Here is a 22421-nt window from a genome sequence, read left to right on the forward strand (position 1 = left end):
GAGCTTATCCCTCCCTGGGTGAGCAAGCTGTCCTGGGCCGTGTGGACCAACAGCCTGTTCCCGGCGCGCGGCGGCGGCAAGATCCTGCCCAACAGCCCGGTGCTCAACACGCACCTGGTCAAGAGCCACCACCAGCAGGATGGCATAGAGAATCCAACAATAGGAAGAGATTTGAAAACTGTCCTGAGGTTCTGCTGTTGTCCGATTGAAGGATGCCCGAGAGGCCCTGACAGACCAAGTTCTCAATTTTCTCTCAGAAAACAGCACTTTATGAAAATGCATGCAGAAAAGCAGCACAAACATAGTTAAGTGCAGCAATTCGTATGGCACTGAGTAGGACTTGAAAAGACATCCAGAGGATTGTGGCAATACCTACCAGTGCACATGTGGCTGTCCCTATGCCAGAAGGACTGCATTTACAGTCCCACATCTACCGAACTGGCCGTGCGATCCCTGCAGAACACAGGGATCCATCTAGTAAGAAAAGGAAAATGCAAAAGTGCCTGCACAACCAGAAGTTGTCCAGTAAGACCAGTGAATCACTGAGCAACCAATCAACCCCAACACCAGATGCTCAAGAGCTAGAAACTTCAGAAATAAAGCTAATGGCTTCTTTTGAAGACTCTTGCAGCTCTAATGCCAGAAAGCAGACTCTTCCAACTCGTCCAAGGTATCCTCAGAAGTTGCTTTTACCAAAGCCTGAAGTGCCTGTCTTTGTGCCTACAGCAGACTCCTCAGCCCAGCCTGTAGTGTTGGGTGTCGATCATCAGGGCTCTGTCCCCGCGGTTCTGTGCACTTACTGCCCTTGTCCATAGGAACCCTGATCCTCGGCCTAGATTCAGAGGCTTGCTCTCTAAAGGAGAGCCTCCGTCTTTCAAAAATTGTAAATCCCGTTGCTGTTGAGCCAATTAGCACAGGTGTTCAAGTGAACTCGGGTAAAAGTCCATCTAACTCTTTACAAGAACTAGGGAACACATGTCAAGAAAACAGCATTTCTTCAATCAATGCACAGGCAGACCTGTCTTACACCACACAACACTTTTTACTGTCTGTGTTAGACCTGCGCGGTCTCCTAGGAGTTTCGACTCGCCCAGGAAACAACAAGAGTCGGAAGCCGATGCAAAACGCAAGAGGTTTATTGAAGGCCGGTGCACCGGGGTTCCTTGGTCCTCACGTAGGAGGTCGAAGAAGGAACCCTTTTGGGCGCGAATATGTCAGTTTTATAGGTTCCCACTTCCCCGTATGTAAATTATAGATTTGGTTGTGTTCTCCTGCTGATTGGTCCCGGCTTAGGCTCGGACCAGAGAGGGAACTTGTCCCCAGCTGCCTGATTGGTCTTTGACAGACACCTTTTTTACATTTTGTTATCTCCCTCCTTCTCCCCAGCTGTCTGATTGGTCTTTGACAGACACCTTTTTTACATTTTGTTATCTCCCCTCCTTCTCGGAAGGGGGCCGGACATCCTGGAAATTCACCCATTGTCTAAGAAGCCCCTATTGTCTGGAGAGTTCTTAATCATTAGCTGGAACAATGTCCCTCGAGTCCCACATCTGCACAGTGGGCTAGCCCTGATTCCTCTGTATCACCTTGTTCGTAAACTGATTTGACATTTGGTTCTCAAGTTTCCCTTCCCATTAGTGTTCATACTCAAAATTTTTGCCCAGTTCTAAGGTAATCTCATCTATAGCTGCTCAGACTGATGTATTTATAGATCCCAGTTTCCCGTCAGGTGGGATCTCTTTTGAGAGAAACTCAGACCAGTGGAATGCGAAGTCCAACAGATGATCGAGTACAGATAGACAAAGCTGTAATGTGTGGAGACATTTTTGAGAGTGTTCATTCATCATATGATGTTTCTACAGACAAATTATAAGCAGCAGCTTAGTAGCAGAGACTGTAACTCATGGTTTGTTACCTCAGAACCACCCTAAAACTTTAAATCAAGATATTGAGAAATCTGAACCAATCATGAACTTCATTCAGCACACAGAATAGTACACTTTCTTCACAGAACATGACAGATAATCAGACCTGAACCAGGGATTTATTAAGTGATCTGGAAAACATCTTGTCAAGTAATCTGCCTGGTCAGACACTGGACAATCGTAGTCTTCGTCTGACACAAGTAATGGACCTGACACCCAGCTCCCATCTGGCCCAACCCAGAATCCTGCAGTTGATTTTGATATTAGAGAGTTCTTTTCGGCCTCAAAAATCCAGACTCAAACTAAAAAGAGTGAACTTAGCCCCATAACCACTGAGCCAGTCTTGGAATCGCTGGACATAGAGACCCAAACTGACTTCTTACTTGCAGACACCTCTGCCCAGTCCTACAGTCGTAGAGGAAATTCTAACTTCTTAGGCCTTGAAATGTTTGACATTCAGACACAGAGGGACTTGAACTTCTTTTTAGACAGTAGCCCTCATCTGCCTCTGGGAAGTATTCTGAAACACTCCAGCTTTTCCATGAGTATTGATTCATCTGACACAGAGACCCAAACTGAAAGAATCTCTGCTGCTAAACACCTACCTGCTCTAGAAAGCAAAGTTCAGTTAAGCAATGCAGAAACACAGACCATGAATTCTGGCTTTGAAACTTTGGGGAGCTTGTTCTTCAACAGCAATGAAACTCAGACAGCAATGGATGACTTTCTTCTGGCGGATTTGGCCTGGAACACAATGGAAACTCAATTCAGCTCTGTTGGAACCCAGTTGTGTGCAGAACTACACCCAGTCTCCAACTTCTGAAAGTGGAGTTCACATGGGGGATGGCATTTACGGTTCCCTTCTGGATTTAGAAGATGGAGAATGGGGACAACAGTATTAACTCTATTGAATGCAGTTGATGATACAGTTACTTCGATTCTTTGAGGTTCTTTGCCTTTTGCACTTATAAACATGAAATTTGTGTAAAAATGTATGAGTGTATTATAAAGTGTAAGATGTTGATCTAAAACAGTGATTGTTTTTTGTGTTGCCTACATTTGCCCTTTCAGTGTAGACATCCCTTCTTTAAAAAAAAAAATGTATTTCACACCTTTAAAACCCATCTAGCAGGGGACTTCCCTGATGGTCCAGTGGGTAAGACGCAGTGCTCCCAATGCAGGGGACCTGGGTTCGATCCCTGGTCAGGGAAGTAGACGCTGCATGCATGCCGCAACTAAAACATCCCACGTGCCACAACAAAGATCGCATGTGCCACAAAGAAAATCCCCAAGTGCAGCAACTAAGACCCAGCACAACGTAAAAAAAAAAACAACCCATCTAGCCATTTAGCTGAATCAAGCTTACCAGGACTAGTGTACAAACTTTTCAAATTTTTGAAACATTGTAGTTGACATATGACTTACTTAAATTGCACCTAAAATACTTTTGCCAGTGCTTGTTAGAAATTCTTGTTTCCTAATAATGTCTAAAGAAGTCTGATGCTGCACCATCAGATTTAAACACCATCAGCTTCATCTGCTTTGACATCTTACTCTTTCCTTATTTGAAGACACAAAGGAAAACTACAGCTGTCTTTAGCTTTTTTTTTTTTTTTTTTTTTGCGGTACTCAGGCCTCTCACTGCTGTGGCCTCTCCCGTTGCGGAGCACAGGCTCCGGACGCGCATGCTCAGTGGCCATGGCTCATGGGCCCAGCAGCTCTGCGGCATGTGGGATCTTCCCGGGCCGGGGCACGAGCCCGTGTCCCCTGCATCGGCAGGCGGACTCTCAACCACTGCGCCACCAGGGAAGCCTCTGTCTTTAGCTTTTGGGACAATTTTCATATAGTCAATGCCATCCCTCCTCTACGTGAACTCTTACTGATAGCAGTGTAAGTGTATAGTACTTTCCTCACAAGACGTGTTGCTGTAAAATTCTTGCTTAAAGTAGCAGCAAGCACTTAGTGTAAATAGCGATCGTTTCAGTCTAAGTGACAGTAAGTCGCCCCAACTATGGAAACGCTGGGCTGTGGAATCATGCCTATTAGCTCATACTGGAGTGTGTCCTATGAGCGTCCCCCCTACTCCCTACAAAAGGCCAGGGCGGTGCTCCAGAGCTGCTCCTCAAAGAGCACCCACCAGCTGAGTCCAAGTTTTGTCACTCTAATTGTTAAAAAAAATAAAGTAAGGAGAAAAGGAAATTCCCCACTAAATTTCAATACTATGCATAAGCTTGATAGGGCAAGAGTGCAATAAACAACTATTTTAAAGTGAATCTTCTTTTCATCCACCTCTCATTTTTTCCTTGAATGAGGAAACACATTGGTCCAGCAAGGATAGTATCTGTGCCTTGAGGATAGCAATTATAGAATAGATCCATCTAAGATGTGGTATTCTGCATTTTGTTGCTTTGTTTAGAGAGGATAATACCAGTCTTCAAAGGAAGTAAGGTGATGACTGATTGCTTCAGTGTTTAAGAACATCTATGTTTTGAGATGGGTCTGTGGTCAAGTATGCTTTTGAGGTTTTCTGTATTTAGGAGATCCTGAGTTCTTGATTGCTGGCCAAATCTCAAGCAAGTAAAAATCAGTGCAGTCTGTAAATTTTTCTAAGTTTACCCAAAAAAATACTCTGTTCCTTCTGTGGCACATGCTTATGCTGCTGAAGGCTAAATCCTCAAAATAAAACCTAAGGGGGAGACTAATAATTCATTAAAGTATAATAAATCAGTGGTTTGCTACTAATTGCTATCCCGTAGAAGAATTGTTGGTAGTGGATAAATAATATATCCTAGGCAGATGAACTCAACCTAGTAGATAAAAGTTTGCTTTGGTCACAGTTGCCTATGAATATGGCAAAACAAACATAAAGCCTTAACTTAGAATTTCATTATGTTTTAGAGTCATCACTGCCTTAATGTTCAAACATCTATTTAAGTTCTCCTAGTAAGGAGAAATGCATGTTTGATTATGCCTTTTGTAAATATATACACAGTGATCTATGGCTTTAAAAAATTTTTGTGTTTCTGTGACAATGTTAATCCAGCCAATTGAGTTATTTACAGAAAATTGAGGATGCAGTAGTTCTTCATGTACAAGTAAGAACTGTTTCCCCCCCCCCCAAAACCTTAGCTACCTGAATTGTTCTAAGGTTATTTGTAAGAGCTGAAACTCAGCGATTGAAGAGAAGTGAGAATTCTGAAAAAAAAAAAAAAAAAAAAAGTCACTTGGGGCTTCCCTAGTGGTCCAGTAGTTAAGACTCCACCTTCCACTGCAAGGGGCGTGGGTTCGATCTTTGGTCAGGGAAGTTCCACATGCTGGAAGGTGTGGCCAAAAACAAAAAAAAGACACTTGGCACATGCACTAAGACTGTGAGGAAAAAGGAAACATACATATGTAAATAAGAGTCTGAAATAAAAACTCCAAGGGCAAATGCTCCAACCATAATCATATATTTGATATTTTGTCATGGAGCCTCTTCTTACATAGGCAGAAACTGATGCCATGGTGTTAATCATGGGCTTAATCATGGGCTGTTGAAGCCCCTCCAATACAAAAATATGAGGCCTGGGAAAATGATAGTTCCCACCTAAGAGCTGAGTCCCTTCTTAACACAAATAGTTTGTACAACCAGGTAGGAAATGGAATTGAGTTTGGAACTTGATATTGACTGTTCTTTTGTTCAACTTGCTTTTTTAAATTCTTATTTTATTACTGTACCATTTGCTGGTGTGTTGCCTAGGTAACGTAACATAGCAAGTGCTTTTAACTGTAAGGCAATGATGCGTATCTTTGGCAATCTGTAGGGTTTCCCCAGGGCAGGCTGATAAATTATGTTGATGTTTGGGTTATTTTTCAGTTCATAATGTTGTAATAACTTGGCAAAGCATTGCATAACCTTCTGAATATTTGTATACTTCTGTTAGCTGTTTTGTCAAGTCAGGCCAGCCTGTTGTAAGGGCCTTTTAAAATAATTTTGACACCTGCATCCTTTGTAGAAAAAAATTGTGAAAGATTTTGAAATGGGCAAAAGAGATTTCTAGATATCTTTTTAACAGAATTCTGGAACCTCTGGGATTTACCTGGTCCTATAGGGCTATACAGGGTTTGTCTTTGACTAGACTATCTTACAACTCTGTAGAGATAGAAGCTAACTCTTTGAACACTGATACTGTCTATAAAAATGTAAAATTTGATTATTACTCTGTGGGTATTGACCGGTTTTGCCAATTTTGCATCCATTTGTAAATTCATTTCAGCATTCCTTACCTGACTAAAAGTATATAGCACCTTGAGTAGTTCTCTCTCTCTCTCTCTCTAATAAACTTTAAGTTTTAGAATAGATGTAGATTTACAGAAAAGTTGCAAAGATACCAGAGAGTTCCCATATACCCCTCACCCAGTTTCTTCTGTTATTAATATCTCAAATTACTATGGTATGTTTGTCACAACTAAGAAACCAGCACTGGTATATTAATTAAACTCCATACTTTATTCAGATTTATTAGGTTTTCTCTAAATCCTTTTTCTGTATCCCACCCAGGATACCACATTACATTTAGCTGACAAGATTCCTTAGTTCATGACAGTTTCTCACACTTTCCTTGTTTTTGATGACCTTGACAGTTTTGGGTAGTACTGGTCAGGTATATTGTAGGATGCCCCTCTATTGGGATTTGATGTTTTTCTCATGATTAGAGCAGGGTTATGGGTTTTTGAGGATGACCATAGAGATGAAGTGCCCTTCTGATTACATCATATCAATGGTACATTCTGTCAACAGGTCTTATTGATGGTGATGTTGACCTTAATTACCTGACTAGGGTAGTGTGTTTGCCAGGTTTCTCCACTGTAAACTTACACACAGACCCACTTCCATGATTTAGTCTTTGGAAGCAGATCACTAAACACAGCCCATACTCAAGGGGTAGGAAGTTACGATCTACCTCCTTGGCTAGGGAGTATCTGCATAAATTATTTAGAATTCTTTATTTGAGGAGATTTGAGTTCTTTTTTGAACTGGCTGTAATATATTACTGGTTTCTTCCTTGCTGAGTTAAGTATGAATGAAATAAAAATCTTTGACACATGTTGATTTTATGTTTGTATGAGAATTGTGATTTTATTCTTTTTAAAAAATTATTCTCATATCGTTCTACCAAGAAATGTGGGAATTATTTTTTATATAGTTCTTTGAAATCCATGGATAAGTGCCATAAACAAATACACTATTTGGAAAAGAAGATATTGAAGATTATTTATAGTCAGAGAAAAAATAAGTTATTTTATCACACTGACTGTATCAGTCAGGGTCCTATCAGCAAATAACACACTCTAAATAGGATAACCTGGGAAAGTTTTATTGACAAAGGCACTATTTACAAAGGTGTGGGTGTAGGGGCACCACAGTGGGTAGTGTAGTAACAGCTGAGATGTTACCGTTCCCTTGGGCATGGTAACAGGTGAGATGTTACCATTCCCTTGGCCTGAAGCGAGAAAAGGAGAGAGTCTGGAATCCAGGGGTAGAGACTTACATAGACCCTTAAGAGAAGGAATGAGCCTTCTGCTAAGAAGCATAACCAAATTTAGGTGGCCCTTTAGGAAGGGAGCTAGGGAAATAAATACCTGACTGCATTTTCTACCTTCCTTCCACTTCCTGCCAGAGCTCCCCATTGCAAAAAACAGCCAATAGCTAGGAAGCCTGGGGACCTGTTGATGTCCCAGCCTCCAGGGCAGAAAGCAGGGTGGAGAATGCTTGCGTGTAGATCAGGAAGGCCAGCAAAAGATATCTGGCACATTGACTGAAGAGGTTGTAAAGGCCACATTGAGGTTTCTTTTGTCATCTTTTTGTGGGAAGGTAACAGCTGAGAAGACAAAGAGAGACATAGCTGCTGTTAACATTTTTAGCGCAACTATTTAATTTCTCCAAGAGTTTACAGAGGTGAAGTTTGACTTAGTGAGTTATCAGTGTAAGATGAGTCAAGGTCCTTGACCCCTCCCCATCTTTTTTTCCAGCCATTGGGAATATGGCAAGACATCAGAGGAGAATGGTTGCTGCGATCCTAGCCTTGGTGAAAATGTCTCCTACGCAGCCCAGCTTGCATGGCAGGAAGGTGTCTACGAAAAATTAATCAGTCGATCTAAGACAGAAATTGAAAATTTTATTTGAGCCAAATTCAAGGATTGTAATCCAGGAAGAGCATCTCAGAAAGCTCTGAGAACTGTTCCACCCATTAGAAGTCAAGGCACAGTTACATAAGTTTTTCGAAACAGAAAGCTGTACATTAAATGATGCATTATTGACAGTTTATACAATCCAGATCTAAGCATCATCTAGCGGCCCCTTACAAGATGGAGAAAGAATGTCACCTTTTAAGGAGTTGTCTTGTTGATGCTAGGAGAGTGTTGCTTTTTACGGTTGAGCAGGTATTTCTGCAGGTGGGGGAGGTTTGGTTGATGCATAATGCAGATACACAATGGACAGTAGCAGAGGAGAGAGGAGGTCAAAGGGCAAAGAATTTTTTTTTTTTTTTTTTTTTCGGTACGTAGGCCTCTCACTGTTGTGGCCTCTCCCGTTGCAGAGCACAGGCTCCGGACGCGCAGGCTCAGCGGCCATGGCTCACGGGCCCAGCAGCTCCGCGGCATGTGGGATCTTCCCGGGCTGGGGCACGAACCTGTGTTCCCTGCATCGGCAGGCGGACTCTCAACCACTGTGCCACCAGGGAAGCCCGCAAAGAAAAATTTTTATGTTTAAATTTTTATTATCTTGTCATAAAATATGAATTTTATTTCACAAAGGGATGGAGCCACTGCCTTCAAGGGCTCTTGCAGACTTAACTAAGAGGCACGTTAGAGGGAGCCACTATGGCCCTAAGCCCTTAGAGCTCTCTTTGTGCTGTGGGGGAAGAAAATTGGAATCAGATTTGACTTGATAAAGAAAAAATAATGAACGATTTTTATTGTCTTTGAGTGTTGTAACTAAGTAAAGCTCATACTGACTCCAGCAGGAAGTAAATAATAGAATTTCAATAATGAATTGTTCATATACATCTAATTCTTCAGTTGCGTTTGCTTGAGATAAAAAAGGGAAAGCAGTATTTATCAGATGGCAGCTCCCTGATTGTTTGCTCCTTTTGGCAAGTGAAGCAAAAGAAATACTGTAGATTCTCAGCATGCGTGAGGAAGGACAATCTAAAGATCCCCACAAGTAGAGAAAATTCCAACTTCAGAATTAATTAATAACTGCATCCACATATTTATCCAATTGTTTATTAACGTTTATTTATCATGCCAGACACCAAGCTAGGTGTTGGAAATATATGAGGAATAAGATGCTGTTCTTATTCTCAGGGGGCTCAGAATTTAGGGAAGAAACAAGGAAAACAATTTAATTAGAAAACGATTTCTCTTTCCACCATTGTGTTCTTTCCCTCCCAATGTTGTTGAACGAACCCAAGTCCATGTGCCTGATGCACAGTGAGGCCAAACAAATGGAAACTTCAGAGTGTGGAGCAGAGAAAGATTTATTTCAAAGCCAAGCAAGGAGAACAGGAAGCTCACGCTAAAAACCCCCAAAACTGCCGGATGGTTTTTAAAGGCAACATTGAGGGGAGGGGGAGGGAGAGGCTACAGGGTGTGTGACTTTCTTCTGATTGGTTGGTGGTGAGGTGATAGGGTGGTGCTCGAGGAATCTCAATCATCAATCTTCTTGTTCTAACCAGTCTGCAGTCTCAGCATGTAGTCACCATCCTCCACGTGGGTGGGAGTCTTAGTTCCTGCAGGACAACTCAAAGATATGCATCAGATGCTTATACATACCCCTTGAGGAGTAACTAGGACTCTGTTATGTGGCTGAACCATTGTTTCTTGACTACTTTCCTGCATTCACTCACTTCCCTAATTAGTAACTGTTTGAATCTGCTCTTTGGAACTCAGGGAAAGCCTAGGAGACTAAAATTTTTTCTACAAAAAAAGAAATAGGGGTGCGGGTGCTGAGGGGATTTTGTATCTGGGAGGACCTTGCAGGGTCCTGCTGGGTTTCACCAGTAAAAGAAGGACAGGACTTGGAAGGGGAGCCACCTGCTGTAAAGCCTGAACTAAACTGGGGTGACTGGGCTTAACTACAGGGAAGATATGGTCTGCAGTTTAAACAATTTGGCATAAACCGGATTTTCAGGGCCATACCACATCTAGGCAAATTTTTTTTTTTGGCAAATTTTTTTTTGGTCACCAACTCTCTCTTTGGAATAACTCTCCGTCTCCTTTCTCTTTTATAGCAATTCCCTGTATGTATTATGCTGCCTTTAGCATCTCCAAAATTTGCTCCAGGCTTGACCTACAACTCAGAAGATTCCCTTCCTCTAGGCCACAATCAAAAATCTAATATTCTAAGTACTGTGTTTAGTTGCACTCTGCTGGCGTGAAGCTGATTAAAGTAATTCCCATTAACTTGTGAATGAAACATAACCTTCTTAAAAGGTATATTTGCATTTTAATAGCAGTCCCTTCACACAAATTCATCTCTAATTGGTGGAATGTGTGAGAGTTCCTTTCTGTGGGAAGAAGAAGGAGGGGGAATAACGCCTTAATTTTCTAAGTTTAAGAGAGTTGCTACTCTTAAAGCCTCTGGATTCTCGCCTCCCTGTCACGTCTCAGCACAATGCAGTTTTGCTTCTCTTTCTGAAGCTAATCATTCCGGAAAGCTTTTTTAGGTTAAAGTGAATGGACCCCGTCATCTTTTGAATAACATTTCTATTTGGGGAAATTCCCACATTTTGAGTATACTTTTCCCTTCCATGTAGAAATCGGAATGCAGCTCCCTAGCCTCCTTTGCAGCTAGGATGCAGGCATGCCAATTGGATAGCTGAATGCAAGATTAAGCTGGGAAGTGAGCAATGTGAATAAACAGACTCTGCATGGGACCTCCATTTTCCTGACTTCGGAGTTGGTAGGGCTTTCAAGCATAGGAGGTTCAAGATCGGATGCAGAAGTGGCATTGGTGACAGTAGCAGTTGCAGTAAAACTAAGTTGCTGGTATTTGGGGCCCAATGACAGCAGCAGCAGTAATTGGTACCATTGACTGATATAGACAGATTCCTGACCTGGATAGTTTTATGGCCTGCGTCAGGCGTCAGGCACTGTCCCTGGAAGTTTAGCCTTGAACGTTTCTCAGACATCCCAATAATTTTGTGAACTATTTAATATCTTCTTATAAACCAGTTTTGGGTTAAACCAGCCAGAATGAAATCTACTGTTCGCATTCAAGAACACTAACTGATACAAGTCTCCTCAATTTCCCCCTCTCCCTTGAACCCTCAACCAACAGAATTTATAAGACAAGACTTTCCACTTTTCTCCATTCTCCTCTTCTTTCTTTGTTCTGGCCCCATCATCTGTTACCCGGATTACTGCAACTTTGTCCCATTTGATCACTCACCTCTAGTTTGACTTGTCAGATTGGTCTTTCTAAAATGCAAATCTAGGTACTTCCTGGGGCCGTAGTGGTTAAGAATCCGCCTGCCAATGCAGGGGACATGGGTTCGAGCCCTGGTCAGGGAAGATCCCACATGCCACGGAGCAACTATGCCCGTGCGCCACAACTACTGAGCCTGCGTTCTAGACCCTGCGTGCCACAACTACTGAGACCACATGCCACAACTACTGAAGCCTGTGTACCTAGGGCCCGTGCTCTGCAACGAGAAGCCACCGCAGTGAGAAGCCCATGCACCGCAACAAAGAGTAGCCCCCACTCACTGCAACTAGAGAAAAGCCCTTGTGCAGCAACGAAGACCCAATGCAGCCAAAAATCAATCAACCAATAAATAAATTTATTAAAAAAAATAAAATGCAAACCCTAATTCTACCACTCTTTGGCTAAAGACCCTTCAGTGGCTCCCTATTGCCCTCGTGATAAAGTCTAGGATCAAGTCCAAACTCCTTAGCAGGGGCTTTTGGGATCTAGGCCTTGTTGACCTTTCCAGCTCATCTTGGCCATACCTGCTTCTCACACCTATTCTCCAATCATACTCTTGCTCTGGATCAGCAGCAATGGATCCCCTAGGATCCTATTGGAAATGTGGAATCTCAGCCTCCTGCAGATTTCCTGCATTAGAATCAGCATTTCAGCAAGATCACTAGGTGATGCTCATGAGTGTTCAAGTTTGGGTAGTGCTGCTTTATAGCACTGTGCTCATTTCCTCTGGGGCTTTTACACATTCTGCTTCCTCTGTCTTATTGTCCTTCTCCTGCTTTAGATGTTTAACACCGTTCTGCAGCACTCAACAGGGAAAACTTCTCTGACTGGTGAAACCTGGGTTGGAGGCTTTTGTCTGTTACTCCAAACATGGCACTTACTCCTTTGTACTGCAATGACTCTTTACTCCTTTTTCTTTCCCATTAAACATTGGTCTTCTATTCTGGTTGTATTTTACAGTCAAACTGAGAACCTAAAAAAAAAAAAGAAAATACAGATTCCTGGGTCGTGCCCCTAGAGATTTTGGTTTTAACTGGTTTGAGTAAGGCCTAGACACTGGTAATTTTAAAAAGTGTCCCAGATAATTATAATGTGGAGCCAATTCAGAACCACCACACTAGGCTTTAAGCTCTGTGAAGACAGGGATTGTGTCTTATTCACTGTTGTATTCCCAGAGCCTACCACAGTGCCAGATACATAAACCATACTTGTGAATAATTGTTGCCCCTATTTTCTCAGGCTATATGGAATCAGCTTTGTGTTGCAAATACCATCCTACCTTATACCAAACCCCTCTCAGATATGTTAGCAGCTGGGCAGCCCATTCATCTCAATAAACCAAGGAGCCATTTCTTTCTTTCTTTCTTCCTTTCTTCCCTTCTTTCTTTCTTTCTCTTTTCTTTCTTTCTTTCTTTCTTTCTTTCTTTCTTTCTTTCTCTCTCTCTTTCTTTCTTTCTTTCTTTCCTTCCTTTCCTTCCTTCCTTCCTTCCTCCTCCCTCCCTCCTTCCTTCCTTCCTTTTGTTCTTTCTTTTAAAATTTTAATAGAGTTTCTTATTTCTTTATTCAAAGCATAGTTAACTTACAATGTTGTGTAAGTTTAAACTATACTGCAAAGTGATTCAGTTTTATATATATATCAAGGAGCCACTTCTTTTTTTTAACATCTTTATGGGAGTATATTTGCTTTACAATGGTGTGTTAGTTTCTGCTGTATAACAAAGTGAATCAGCTATACATATACATATATCCCTATATGTCTTCCCTCTTGCGTCTCCCTCCCTCCCACCCTCCCTATCACACCCCTCTAGGTGGTCACAAAGCACCCAGCTGATCTCCCTGTGCTATGCGGCTGCTTCCCACTAGCTATCAGTTTTACATTTGGTAGTGTACACATGTCCATGCCACTCCCTCACTTTATCCCAGCTTACCCTTCCCCCACCCAGTATCCTCAAGTCCATTCTCTACGTCTATGTATTTATTCCTGTCCTGCAACTAGGTTCTTAAGAACCTTTTTTTTTTTTTTTTAGATTCCATATATATGTGTTAGCATACGATATTTGTTTTTCTCTTTCTCACCTACTTCACTTTGTATGACAGACTCTACGACCATCTACCTCACTACAAATAACTCAATTTCATTTCTTTTATGGCTGAGTAATATTCCATTCTATATATGTGTCACATCTTTATCCATTCATCTGTCGATGGACACTTAGGTTGCTTCCATTTCCTGGCAATTGTAAATAGAGCTGCAATGAATATTGTGGTACCTGACTCTTTTTGAATTATGGTTTTCTCAGGGTATATGCCCAGTAGTGGGATTGCTGGGTTGTAGGGTAGTACTATTTTTAGTTTTTTAAGACATCTCCATACTTCTCTCCATAGTGGCTGTATCAATTTACATTCCCACCAACAGTGCAAGAGGGTTTCCTTTTCTCCACACCCTCTCCAGCATTTGTTGTTTGTAGATTTTTTGATGAAGGCCATTCTGACTTGTGTGAGGTGATATCTCATTGTAGTTTTGATTTGCATTTCTCTAATGATTAATAATGTTGAACATTCTTTCTTGTGTTTTTTGGAAATCTGTATATCTTCTTTGGAGAAATGTCTGTTTAGGTCTTCTGCCCATTTTTGGATTGGGTTGTTCATTTTTTTTGATATTGAGCTGCATGGGCTGCTTGTAAATTTTGGAGATTAGTCCTTTGTCAGTTGCTTCATTTGCAAATATTTTCTCCCATTCTGAGGGTTGTCTTTTCTTTTTGTGTATGGTTTCCTTTGCTGTGCAAAAGCTTTTAAGTTTCATTAGCTTCCATTTGTTTATTTTTGTTTTTATTTCCATTTTTCTAGGAGGTGGGTCAAAAAGGATCTTGCTGTGACTTATGTCAAAGAGTGTTCTGCCTATGTTTTCCTCCAAGAGTTTGATAGTGTCTGGCCTTACTTTAGGTCTTTAATCCATTTTGAGTTTACTTTTGTGTATGGTGTTAGGGAGTGATCTAATCTCATACTTTTACATGTAGCTGTCCAGTGTTCCCAGCACCACTTATTGAAGAGGCTGTCTTTTCTCCATTGTATATTCTTGCCTCCTTTATCAAAATTCAGGTGACCATATATGCATGGGTTTATCTCTGGGCTTTCTATCCTGTTCCACTAATCTATATTTCTGTTTCTGTGCCAGTACCATACTGCCTGGATTATTGTAGCTTTGTAGTATAGTCCGAAGTCAGGGAGCCTGATTCCTCCAGCTCCATTTTTCTTTCTAAAGATTGCTTTCACTATTCGGGGACTTTTGCGTTTCCATACAAATTGTGAATTTTTTTGTTCTTGTTCTGTGAAAAATGCCAGTGGTAGTTTGATAGGATTCAGTTGAATATGTAGATTGCTTTGGGGAGTATAGTCATTTTCACAATGTTGATTCTTCCAATCAAAGAACATGGTATATCTCTCCATCTATTTGTAACATCTTTAATTTCTTTCATCAGTGTCTTATAGTTTTCTACATACAGGTCTTTTGTATCCTTAGGTAGGTTTATTCCTAGGTATTTTATTCTTTTTGTTGCAGTGGTAAGTGGGAGTGTTTCCTTAATTTCACTTTCAGATTTTTCATCATTAGTGTATAGGAATGCAAGAGATTTCTGTGCATTAATTTTGTATCCTGCTACTTTACCAAATTCATTGATTAGCTCTAGTACTTTTCTGGTAGCATCTTTAGGATTCTCTATGTATAGTATCATGTCATCTGCAAACAGTGACAGTTTTACTTCTTCTTTTCCGATTTGGATTCCTTTTATTTCTTTTTCTTCTCTGATTGCTGTGGCTAAAACTTCCAAAACTGTGTTGAATAATAGTGGTGAGAGTGGGCAACCTTGTCTTATTCCTGATCTTAGTGGAAATGGTTTCAGTTTTTCACCACTAAGGACGACGTTGGCTGTGGGTTTGTCATATATGGCCTTATTATGTTGAGGTAAATTCCCTTTATGCCTACTTTCTGGAGGGTTTTTTATCATAGATGGGTGTTGAATTTTGTCAAAAACTTTCTCTGCATCTATTGACATGATCATATGGTTTTACTCCTTCGATTTGTTAATATGGTTTATCACATTGATTGATTTCCGTATATTGAAGAATCCTTGCATTCCTGGAATAAACCCCAGTTGATCATGGTGTATGATCCTTTCAATGTGTTGTTGGATTCTGTTTGTTAGTATTTTGTTGAGGATTTTTGCATCTATGTTCATCAGTGATATTGGCCTGTAGTTTTCTTTCTTTGTTACAATCTTGTCTGGTTTTGGTATCAGGGTGATGGTGGCCTTGTAGAATGAGTTTGGGAGTGTTCCTCCCTCTGCTATATTTTGGAAGAGTTTGAGAAGGATAGGTGTTAGCTCTTCTCTAAAAGTTTGATAGAAGTCGCCTGTGAAGCCTGGGCTTTTGTTTGTTGGAAGATTTTTAATCACAGTTTCAATTTCAGTGCTTGTGATTGGTCTGTTCATATTTTCTAAATCTCTCATGATCTTTTGTATTTCTGCAGTGTCTGTTGTTACTTCTTTTTCATTTCTAATTCTATTGATTTGAGTCTTCTCCCTTTTTTTCTTGATGAGTCTGGCTAATGGTTTATCAATTTTGTTTATCTTCTCAAAGAACCACCTTTTAGTTTTATTGATCTTTGCTATCGTTTCCTTCATTTCTTTTTCATTTATTTCTGATCTGATTTTTATGATTTCTTTCCTTTTGCTAACTTTGGGGTTTTTTTGTTCTTCTTTCTCTAATTGCTTTAGGTGCAAGGTTAGGTTGTTTATTCGAGATGTTTCCTGTTTCTTAAGGTAAGATTGTATTGCTATAAACTTCCCTCTTAGAACTGCTTTTACTGCATCCCATATGTTTTGTGTCATCGTGTCTCCACTGTCATTTGTTTCTAGGTATTTTTTTATTTCCTCTTTGATTTCTTCAGTGATCACTTCGTTATTAAGTAGAGTATTGTTTAGCCTCCATGTGTTTGTATTTTTCACAGATCTTTCCCTGTAATTGATATCTAGTCTCATAGCGTTGTGGTTGGAAAAGATACTTGATACAATTTCAATTTTCTTAAATTTACCAAGGCTTGATTTGTGACTCAAGACATGATCTATCCTGGAGAATGTTCCATGAGCACTTGAGAAAAATGTGTATTCTGTTGCTTTTGGATGGAATGTCCTATAAATATCAGTTAAGCCCATCTTGTTTAATGTATCATTTATTTTTATTTATTTTTGTAAACAGTTACTTATTTTCTTAAATTTTATTTATTTATTTTTGGCTGTGTTGGGTCTTCGTTTCTGTGTGAGGGCTTTCTCTAGTTGTGGCAAGCGTGGACCACACTTAATCGCGGTGCGCGGGCCTCTCACTATCGTGGCCTCTCTTGTTGCGGAGCACAGGCTCCAGACACGCAGGCTCAGTAGTTGTGGCTCATGGGCTTAGTTGCCCCGCGGCATGTGGGATCCTCCTAGACCACGACTTGAATCTGTGTCCCCTGCATTAGCAGGCAGATTCTCAACCACTACACCACCAGGGAAGCCCTAATGTATCATTTAAAGCTTGTGTGTCCTTATTTATTTTCATTTTGGATGATCTGTCCATTGGTGAAAGTGGGGTGTTAAAGTCTCCTACTATGAATGTGTTACTGTCGATTTCCCCTTTTATAGCTGTTAGTATTTGCCTTATGTATTGAGGTACTCCTATGTTGGGTACATAAATATTTATAATTATTATATCTTCTTCTTGGATTGATCCCTTGATCATTATGTAGTGTCCTTCTTTGTCTCTTCTAATAGTCTTTATTTTAAAGTCTGTTTTGTCTGATATGAGAATTGCTACTCTAGCTTTCCTTTGTTTTCCATTTGCATGGAATATCTTTTTCCATCCCCTTACTTTCAGTCTGTATGTGTCTCTATGTCTGAAGTGGGTCTCTTGTAGACAGCAAATATATGGGTCTTGTTTTTGTATCCATTCAGCCAGTCTGTGTCTTTTGGTGGGAGCATTTTATCCATTTACATTTAAGGTAATTATCAATATGTATGTTCCTATTCCCATTTTCTTAATTGTTTTGGGTTCGTTATTGTAGGTCTTTTCCTTCTCTTGTGTTTCTTGCCTAGAGAAGTTCCTTTAGTATTTGTTGTAAAGCTGGTTTGGTGGTGCTGAACTCTCTCAGCTTTTGCTTGTCTGTAAAGGTTTTAATTTCTCCATCAAATCTGATGAGATCCTTGCTGGGTAGAGTAATCTTGGTTGCAGGTTTTTCTCCTTCATCACTTTAAATATGTCCTGCCACTCCCTTCTGGCTTGCAGAGTTTCTGCTGAAAGATCAGCTGTTAACCTTATGGGGATTCCCTTGTGTGTTATCTGTTGTTTTTCCCTTGCTGCTTTTAATATGTTTTCTTTGTATTTAATTTTTGACAGTTTGATTAATATGTGTCTTGGTGTATTTCTCCTTGGATTTATCCTGTATGGGACTCTTGGTGCTTCCTGGACTTGATTAACTATTTCCTTTCCCATATTAGGGAATTTTTCAACTATAATCTCTTCAAATATTTTCTCAGTCCCTTTCTTTTTCTCTTCTTCTTCTGGGACCCCTATAATTCGAATGTTGGTGCATTTAATGTTGTCCCAGAGGTCTCTGAGACTGTCCTCAGTTCTTTTCATTCTTTTTTCTTTATTCTGCTCTGCAGTAGTTATTTCCACTATTTTAGCTTCCAGGTCACTTATCCGTTCTTCTGCCTCAGTTAGAGTATTTTTAATTTCATTTATTGTGCTGTTCATCATTGCTTGTTTCATCTTTAGTGCTTCTATGTCCTTGTTAAATGTTTCTTGCATTTTCTCTATTCTATTTCCAAGATTTTGGATCATCTTTACTATCATTATTCTGAATTCTTTTTCAGGTAGACTGCCTATTTCCTCTTCATTTGTTTGGTCTGGTGGGTTTTTACTTTGCTCCTTCATCTGCTGTGTGTTTCTCTGTCTCCTCATTTTGTTTACCTTACTGTGTTTGTGGTCTCCTTTTCGCAGGCTGCAGGTTCGTAGTTTCTATTGTTTTTGGTGTCTGCCCCCAGTGGTTAAGTTTGGTTCAGTGGTTTGTGTAGGCTTCCTGATGGAGGGGACTAGTACCTGTGTTTTGGTGGATGAGGCTGGATCTTTTCTTTCTGATGTGCAGATCCACGTCTGGTGGTGTGTTTTGGGGTGTCTGTGACCTTATTATGATCTTAGGCAGCCTCTCTGCTAATGGGTGGGGCTGTATTCCTGTCTTGCTAGTTGTTTGGCATAGGGTGTCCAGCACTGGAGCTTGCTGGTCGTTGAGTGGAGCTGGGTCTTGGCATTGAGATGGAGATCTCTGGGAGCTTTTCGCTGTTTGATATTACGTTGAGCTGGGAGGTCTCTGGTGGACCAGTGTCCTGAACGTGGCTCTCCCACCTCAGAGGCACAGGCCTAATGCCCAGTCAGAGAACCAATACCCTGTCATCCACACGGAAAAAGAGAGAAAGGGAAAAATATATATTAATCGTTGCTCCCAACGTCCACCACCTCAATTTGGGATGATTCATTGTCTATTCAGGTATTCCACAGATGCAGGGTACATCAAGTTGACTGTGAAGATTTAATCCACTGCTCCTGAGGCTGCTGGGAGAGATTTCCCTTTCTCTTCTTTGTTCACAGAGCTCCTGGGGTTCAGCTTTGGATTTGGCCCTGCCTCTGCGTGTAGGTCGCCGGAAGTCATCTGTTCTTCGTTCAGACAGGACGGGGTTAAAGTTGCAGCTGATTTGGGGGCCCTGGCTCACTCACGCCAGGGGGAGGGAGGGGTATGGAGCGTGGGGCGAGCCTGCGGCGGCAGAGGCTGTCCTCATGTTGCACCAGCCTGAGGTGCTCCGTGTGTTCTCCTGGGGAAGTTGTCCCTGGATCACGGGACCCTGGCAGTGGCGGGCTGCACAGGCTCCCCGGAAGGGGGGTGTGGACAGTGACCTGTGCTCGCACACGGGATTCTTGGTGGCGGCAGCAGCAACCTTAGTGTCTCATGCCAGTCTCTGAGGTCTGCGCTGATAGCCACGGCTCGCGCCCGTCTCTGGAGCTCCTTTAAGCAGCACTCTTAATCCCCTCTCCCTGCGCACCAGGAAACAAAGAGGCAAGAAAAAGTCTCTTGCCTCTTCGGCAGCTCCAGACCTTTTCCTGGACTCCCTCCCGGCTAGCTGTGGCTCACTATCCTCTTCAGGCTGTGTTCACGCCGCCAACCCCAGTCCTCTCCCGGCGCTCCGACCGAAGCCCGAGCCTCAACTCCCAGCCCCGCCCGCGTCGGCGGGTGAGCAGACAAGCCTCTCGCGCTGGTGAGTGCCGGTCGGCCCTGATCCTCTGTGCGGGAATCTCTCCGCTTTGCCCTCCGCAGCCCTGTTGCTGTGCTCTCCTCCGCGGCTCCGAAGCTTACCCCCTCCGCCACCCGCAGTCTTCGCCCGCGAAGGGGCTTCTATTGTGTGGAAACCTTTCCTCCTTCACAGCTCCCTCCCACTGGTGCAGGTCCCGTCCCTATTCTTTTGTCTCTGTTTTTTCTTTTTTCTTTTGCCCTACCCAGGTATGTGGGGAGTTTCTTGACTTTTGGGAGGTCTGAGGTCTTCTGCCAGTGTTCAGTAGGTGTAGGAGTTGTTCCACGTGTAGATGTATTTCTGGTGTATCTGTGGGGAGGAAGGTGATCTCCACGTCTTACGCTTCCGCCATCTTGAAGCTCCTCCAGGAGCCATTTCTTGAGGAGAGAACATAAGCTAGCGTTTGAACCCTATCTCTAATCATCCCTGTATTCTGTTCTTGAGCCAGTTTGAGGCAAATATAATGAAGCAGGTTCATATAATTTGATGCTAATAGGCACACTGTTTTAATACACTGTCTCCACACACAATTTACACAAAGGAAAGCCACTAATTCTTTGTTTATAAACCTCTTGGGTCCGGAGAATTCACAGTAGTGAGGATGTTGATGAGATCAACACAACCATAACAAGCAGGTTTTCTAAAAGTTGACCATAGTTTTAAGGGAAATTAAAAAATACATTTGGGGAGAATTTTCTCAAGTTTACACCGTACTTTTTAAAATTGAAGTGACTTCTTAAAAAACCGTCCTCATAATATCTTATACTTATGTAGTGTTTTATATTTTAGAAGTAATTTCATATACATAATCTCATTCCGAGCTGTCCCATATTATAGATGAGGAAGGTAAGGCCCAGAAAATGTGGATAACCTGCCCCAAATAAAACACCAAGCTAGAGGCAAAGCCAGACCACCACCCAAATCTCCTGGTTACAAGTTCAATGCTTTTTCTTTTTTTACATTGTATGTGGATCCTGACATTTTCTAGGAACTTCTTTTTGATTTTTGCTGTCAATATAGTGAATTCTGATGAAATAAACGGACTGTGTATATTTGGGCTGGAAGCCCTGCCTCACAGCCTCCTAACAGTGACATCAGGCAGTGGGTAGGGTGATTAAGAGCATGGTTTGATTCTAGCACCAGACTGCCTGGACTTGCAATACTGGCTCTTCCACTTGCTTACTGTGCGGCCTTGGGCAAGTGCTTCAGTTTCACAGCCTGTAAAAGAGTGATAACAATGTGACCTACTTCATAGAATTGCTGTGGGATTAAGTGAGTTACTATTTGTAAAGCATTTTGAACCATGCCTGGGCACAAGGTAAGTGTGATGTAAATCTTTTTAAAATAAAAATCTGGTTCAATCCTATTATTTTATACCCAAAGTCCTTTTTCAAATCACATATTGTCATGACCCATATTCAATTTTCATTAAGTATATTTTACTGGATATCACTTACATGTAGTACTATAGAAAAGAAATAGTGTGATTGATAGGCTTCTCTCTGTCCTTGAGGAGTTTACAGTCTGTAGAGAGATGGAACAAAGTACATAAAAGAGCCCGGAAAGAGCACTCCCTTGTTTGTTACTGTAGCAAATATGAGGAGGGAGACCAAAGGCTCTGTGGCTGTTAGGTTTCCAAAGTAGGATTCTTGTTTCAAAGAATCATTATGTTCCAACCAATAACTTGCTTTCTTAAGTCCTGCGTCATAAACTCCAGTGGGCTTGTCAGGCCCTGGGAGAGTGTGTGGAGGGAAGGAGCAGCAGCCCCTTCTTGCTGAAGGGCCACTCAGAGCCACAGCCTGGTCTTCCATCCTACTTCTCCGTCTCTGGGACACTATTCAAGGCTCCAAAACTTGAAATAGGGGCCAACAATGAAACTGTTCACCTACCCAAAATTTTTTGTCCCTTATATTCAAAGTGAGAGAGGCCAAGCCTCTAGTTGCCCCAGAAAGCAGTGATGCCAAGTCAATTAGCAGAATTTCTAGGGCATGGAACTACTATTACTTTCCCACTATGAAAAGTTAGTAATGAAAATTAATTTCCCTTCCTCTCTGTAACCCTTTGTAATTAATATCATCCTTTTGGGGGATTTCTGAGGAGGATGTACACCTGTGGCTTGGAATTGTCTGTGCAAAGCTAGCTGAAATATTTAGGGACTGAGTTTGCATTGTGGCCTAAATATCTGCCTTCTGTATTAGTTGAACTAGATAGAACTATCTATTGATTGATATGTACTGACCGACAGATAGAACTAACTAAATATATAAAAGGTAATAGGTCACTGATACTATGTGGTCCTATATAACTTAGGTGCTGTAATATTTTTCAAAAACTTGATGCAAAACTTGAAAACCAGGGAAACAAAGTTAATTTTGTTATTGCTGTTTTAGAATTAAATGTACTGTGACATTACCCAGGCAGGCTCACAAACATTTATAATTGTGTTAGTCCCATATTTCTGTGACAGCTTAATCCATAAATATTAAAAAGACACTTAAAGTATCTTTATACTTAAAACATTAAAATATAAATTCTTTATTCTTTAACATGGAGACGACAAGATGAGTGCCTTCTCATCTCCACGTTAAATTTTGTTCATACCAATTAAATAATTTAGGTGCTATCTGAATAAAGACCTTGGTCTAAATGTCTATT

General features: G+C 41.3%; 1 pseudogene; it reads left to right on the plus strand.

Moving 5' to 3' along the window:
* Positions 1–2748, plus strand: LOC115851999 (ATM interactor-like; annotated as a pseudogene).
* The last annotated feature ends 19673 nt before the right edge of the window (positions 2749–22421 follow it).

The sequence above is a fragment of the Globicephala melas genome, chromosome 2 (assembly GCF_963455315.2).
Source record: "Globicephala melas chromosome 2, mGloMel1.2, whole genome shotgun sequence".
Classification (NCBI taxonomy): domain Eukaryota; kingdom Metazoa; phylum Chordata; class Mammalia; order Artiodactyla; family Delphinidae; genus Globicephala; species Globicephala melas.